The sequence below is a fragment of the Trifolium pratense genome, linkage group LG3 (genome assembly GCF_020283565.1).
Source record: "Trifolium pratense cultivar HEN17-A07 linkage group LG3, ARS_RC_1.1, whole genome shotgun sequence".
Classification (NCBI taxonomy): Eukaryota; Viridiplantae; Streptophyta; class Magnoliopsida; order Fabales; family Fabaceae; genus Trifolium; species Trifolium pratense.
This window is the reverse complement of record NC_060061.1, coordinates 32,191,952-32,198,263: the sequence shown is the minus strand read 5'-3', so window position 1 is coordinate 32,198,263 and position 6,312 is coordinate 32,191,952. Positions and strand designations below refer to the sequence as shown.

Genomic DNA, 6,312 nt, shown 5'->3' with positions numbered 1-6,312 from the left:
AGATTCCCAAATGGTGTTGAACAAGAAATATTTTGGGGGGAGAGTAATACTAATGATGATATTTGCTTTCAAAAAAATTGGGAAAATTTTGCAAAGTGTCTCAAATATGGAAATCTCTTAACTTTTAAACACATAGGTGGACCATATTTCATGGTTAACATATTTGGTGTCAATGGTTTATGCCATGTATGATTTTTATCATATTCGATATTTGAGTATGAGTTAAGTTGGTTTATCTTTGCTCAAATATGTTTCAAATTAATATAAATATCAAATTCGCGAATAGGTTTTGCAATAGTAAATAGTACTGACAGATTAAAATTAATAATAATGGAGAAAATAAACTTCTACTTTGATAAACATTGCATCATTCTTATTGAAATATGTGGTCATCAATGCACCTAGAGAATTATTATTCATGGTTCTGGGAAAAAACGTGATGCACCAATCCTTATTGTTGGAACCAACAAGTCTAACAAAATTACATAATCAATAGAAAAATAAAGTTGAACAGAAGTACTTTGAAGGAAAAAACTATACAACCACATGTACTAATAAGCACAATAGGATACAACCAAAGCAATAACAATAAGGCCCAAGCCACTTGAACACCAATAAAATCAGCACTAAAAAAAATGCAACCAGTCCTAGCACCCTTGACACAAAGCAACCTGAAACCAGTAGACAAGAATAAGAACTAATAGAGCTACAAATGAGCTACACAAAAGCTAGATGCATAACTTGAGAGCCTTGATCCTTTGAGGTAAGAAAAGAACGTCTTAGGACCTCGGTCACTGTCACAAACAACTAATGGACTAAGGAAGAACATGAGTAAAACTCAATTCTTCTGCCGCGGCCTACCGGACAGAGAACATGAGTAAAACTCAATCCATTGGGGCTAGCCCATTTTGACGGCTCTAATCAGCGCATAATACATATTTATATCTCAAGACAAGGAGTTCAGATCTTTTTAGCATTAGACGTAAGCGGGAAAGGATGGGGTGCATAATTGAAGTTTTTCTCTATGGAAGAGATTGTAATTTTCTCTAAATTAATTTGATACATTTTGACAAACAAATTCAGAAAAATACCACTCAGTTACATAGTTCTATCACATCTTTTACAGTCAGGCCATGGAAAACAACATGAACATATTATAAACACCTACATTTTAATGATGGAGTAGCCTTGCTGCTAGCTCTAACAAGAATTTCAATATGCCCTGTATTGCACTAGGGGAACTAAAATACAGTGAAAAAGAATCTTAACAATTTGTTGGACACAGTGTTGTTCTTAATTATCATTTTGCATATCAACATTATTAGCTAGGTTAGTACAACACATTATCACAGAATATTAATCATGCATGATGAATATGTAGAAATGATAAATGGCCTACACACATACAACATGCCCAAGGCTATATAATAAGGAAAAAAAATCATACCTCTTATATACACTATCATCAATGCACCATGAGCCTATATTTTTTGCAATCTTTCTCAATCTTCATCAAACACAAACCTTCGAAGGTGCCTTGTTAAATTAAAGGTGGGTTTAGTATTTTGTATTTGCACATGTGTATGGTTATTTATCATCAAGGCTACTAAAACATAGTATGTTTCTCATAGCCACAATGGGTGGGTTTTGAGGTCTTGTGGATAGCAGAAAACTTTATCTTCATGGTGTTTGAGTGTGGGGTTAGACAAATTAACAACTATTTGTGTAGTATGACCCAATATAGTTGTGCAATTTTCTAGACAATGACCATCACATTCCTCCACAATGAAGTCCTGAAAATTAAGCCTGCTACCGATAGCATTGCAAACAGCTACAAGACACTTTGGCATTTCATCAAACAGTTGGAGGACAGTTAAAAGCATTGTAAATGAATATCTATCATGACATTGGATTGTTGCGATACTAAGGGTGATAGTCACAATATCACTAACAGCTAAATTGAAAATGGCAGATAATGGAAGAAAAGCACAAGAATTAATCACATAAGTGGTAACCTTAAAATTGTGAATCAAGTGGAAATCAATTATTGTTGTGCAAGAGGTGAACTCCACTTGTGTACTCTTCTCAATAGCAGCACAGTGAATGATTGGTGGTGATAGTGATGTAGAAATCCTGTCCGGTGGCTCCGGCGGTGGAATTATTGACGGAATCCAAACATGGTGGGTGTGGTAGCGATCGCTTAAGACAGAAGAGACTATGTTGGGAGGTTCCATCTTCGTGTTTTGATTTCACCCTGTAATTTCTCTGTGTCGTCATTGAACATAGGTGGATTCAAGAAAAAAGGAGCAACAGAGACGACATCAATTTTGGAGGTAGAAGATTTTGAATCTTACACTGTATTGTAACTTGTGGTTGAACTTGGGATTTTCTGGATACAAGATTAATTGATAGATATGAAAGGAAAGGAATATTAATAAAAGGAAAGAAATATTTATGGTCTTATGTTTGATTAATTTTATTTTTTGTGATTTGTAAAGAAAATAACACATTTGCGTCGGATATGCTGTCACACCTAATAATCAGTCACCAAATCGGTCTCTATAGTCTCTTAGCGACCGATTTAATTTTTGACTTTGAGCTCAAAATTTTGGTCTCTAATTCGGTCTCTAATAGTGACCGAAATAATAGTCGCTAATTATCGGTATCTAATTCGGTCTCTATAATTACGTAGCGATCGATTTAGCGACCGATTTATTTTTAGCTTTGAATTTCGAAATTTTGGTCTCTGATTCGGTCTCTATAGAGACCAACTTATTTCGGTCGCTAAATCGGTCTCTAAAAGCGAGTTTTCTAGTAGTGATAATACAATAGTTTTTTGGTAAGAGATGATGAAGTAGTTTATCCAACTCAGAATCCTCCAATGAGATTTATAATATAAATAAAAACTTATGTTTCAACATCGATTATTTTCCATGGTCAATTATATGTTGTCATTTCCATAGTTATTTTGAAGAATGAGTTAAAGATATTGTTAATCAATGTTAATGTATAAACAAGTTTTTTAGTAACTTCAAATATGATGTATAAATAAGTTTTTTAAATGTATAAACGTCTATATATATAATTCCTTGATAGTTGTGCAACCACTAATCTAACGCTAATTCACGTCAGCCACTTATATCCAATTAAACCACTCAATAAAGATATTGCTAATCAATGTTAATGTATAAACATAGTTTTTTAGTAACTTCAAATATGATGTATAAATAAGTTTTTTAAATGTATAAACATCTATATATATAATTCCTAGATAATTGTGCAACCACTAATCTAACCCTAATTCATGTCTGCCACTTATATCCAATTAAACCACTCAATAATGCCGCATCACTTCTACTTACATCATTGTCATCTCTATACATTTTTTCATATGCCTACATTTAGATAGTTATGACTTTTCATTATACACTCATTCAACTAATAATAATAGTTTTTACTAAATTATACGCACTAATTAATCTTTTATACTATATATTAAATTATAGTGTCCAATTAAGAATCAAATGCATAGTGTATGAGTATGACCACAAACCGTTTTCATAGTGACATGACAATTTATCGATTACCAATTATTATTTTGTTGTTGTTGATGTTATTATTATAATTTTCATAATACTTATTGTTTCAATTTATACGAATGATTTTTCAACATTATAATATAAAATACAGCATAACACCCGTGCATCGCACGGGTGTGAGACTAGTTTTGATGAAATGTATTTAGTCTATATAATATCGACTATATATATATATATATATTTTATTTTTTTTAATAACTTAAAAAGTGTTTTATTTTTTATATTTAGAACTAGAGGGATAAATGAAAACAAAATAATTGTATCATCGATAGTTAAAAAATAAATAAAAAAATACTTGTACCAAAACAAAACAAAAAAAAAAAAATTACATTAAAATGAAATATTTTTTGGATCAATTTGTAGAGTGATGTTTTTTTTTTTACTAATTTTTATAAAGTTGTCTAGTAGAAGTTTTTTTTTTTTTAAACCGGCAAAAATGAAATATATTAAAACCGGACGAATAAACTCCTCAATATATCATATCAAAAAAAAAAAAACTCCTCAATATAAGGTGTATTAAAATAGACTACAAAAAGTTATATTAGAGTCAAATTCAAAGAAAACAAGTACAACAAAATTAGTCGATACCAAACAAATGAGCGGGTTCGACTACCAGCTATGGTAATTTGAAACTAGATTAATGTTTGTTGTCTTCAACAACCAATAAGAGTAGAGTTTGACCTTTTCCATCAATTAATGTGTCGAGTTTACTGAATTTCTGAATAATCTATGATTTCTTTCATTCCACACTAGCCATACCAGTTGCAAAAAAGAACTGTCTCGCTCGTGTGTCGCTTGATGAATAAGTAAACTGATAAAAGTGGTCCGGTAAATTTTGAGGGTCCACTCATGAAAAACCAATCCAAGAGCGAACTAGCGACCAACGAGAACCAAAAGTAGTATACGAGAGTTAGATGTGAAGAAATAGAAAATCTTAAGTTCAGTGCCTCCAAAAATTTTAGTATTAACCGGTTTAAAGATCTGTGCATTCACACGGGTCATTGACTTTTATTCGATATTTAAGTTTGTCATTATATTATGGTAGAAAATTTATTTAGAATAGAATATTTAAAAAATTGTTATATAATATTGTTAAAATATAAGGTGAACTATTGTGCTGATTTTTGTAAAACTTATTAAATGAATAAATTTGCTTATAATTATCAATGATAAATTATCCAATTTTTTATGTATCCGTCGCAAATAATAGTCCCGTATATATTTTTTAATAAGAAAAATTAAAAATTTAATTAGCAATATTTAGAATAATTTAGTAAATTTGATAATAATTAAAAATTAATTTATCCCTTTTAAATTAGTAATATAATTAATTTTTTTCTTGTCCCGTAGAAATAGTTGTGTAGCTACCGAATGATGTTAATAAAGGGGTTGGATTTCAAACTCGGATTTCCTATTTCTCCATATTTATAGTGTGTTATAATTGAGCATCAGTTGCTTTTGACCGATTATGGGCAAAAAATCGTCAAACCATTAAAAACTGCAACCACTTAATATGGACCAAATTCCAACCGTCTATGTGTTCGGTTTATTTGGGTGTCGGGTGACGGGTTGAACGGATCGGCCTTACATGTTACATTGAAACTTTTTTTTAAGCAAAAGGGGTGCATATAGCAAGCCAACTACAACGCCTGAAATAGATTAAAATAAAAGAAATACAAAAAAGTTGGGGGCACATAAACCTGACTCAGTCAAACCACACAAAAATGTAGTAACATCCCATAAGAGAATAATAAAAAACAATCCAACTACAACAGTGGTTAAATATGTTTTTACCCCCTACAAAGTAGGCGAGTTTTGGTTTACCCCCCACAAAAAAATGGATTACCTCCTGTAATGTGAAGATTCTCTGGTTTACCCCCCTCATGGAAAATATTGACTTAAGATTCCATCATTTTGCCCCCTGTAATGTTAGCGAGTTTTGGTTTACCCCCGTAACTGACCAAGTCACGGCATCATTTTTGTGGAATCTTAGGTCAACATTTTGCATGAGGGGATAAACTAGAAAATGTTTACATTATAGGGGGTAATCCAAAAAAAAAATCAAGGGATAAACCAAAATTTGCCTACTTTGCAGGGGGTAAAAACCTATTTACCCAAAAATACAACCCATAAGAGAATAATAAAAAAAACAATCCAACTACAACAGTGGTTAAATAAACAAGAGTAAATAAGTTTTTACCCCTTGCAAAATATGCGAGTTTTGATTTACCCTAAAAAACAACCTTAACATGTATAAAGCAAAATTAGATGCAAGCTAACACCCACCACAGACACTATCTAGTAAATCCGCACACAAACTCCAAACAATAATAGCAAAAAAAATATATTGAGTGAGATTTTGCGACCACAAAGAATTAAATTATAGAAGAATTAAATGAACAATAAAAAGGGTGGGATATTTCAAACATGTAGATTCAAAGACAATAATACATCATAAGCAGTAGATGACAGGTAGAAACTAAAATAAATCTAGAATATTAGAGTATCTTTCACACTTTCATTATCAACATACTGCAAGCTTATAAATTATAACATTTTTCTCCTCTGTCAAAGAAGGATAAAATGCAACAAGGCAGAGAGTATTAGAGATTGAGATAGAAGAGATTATCGAAACAAAATGAGAATTGCATCTTAGTGATTGTTTGGTCGGTTTTGATTACGAAGAGATAGATTTTAAGAGACCCGCTTCTGC

The 6,312-nt window shown here is 31.5% G+C and overlaps 1 long non-coding RNA gene across 1 annotated transcript; it reads right to left on the bottom strand.

Moving 5' to 3' along the window:
- Positions 1–295: 295 nt before the first annotated feature.
- On the bottom strand, positions 296–2,462 carry LOC123913389. The gene is made up of 2 exons (XR_006811629.1): positions 1,448–2,462; positions 296–671 (listed from the first exon to the last, which is right to left on the bottom strand). It is a non-coding gene; the product is annotated as an uncharacterized LOC123913389 (long non-coding RNA).
- Positions 2,463–6,312: the final 3,850 nt, after the last annotated feature.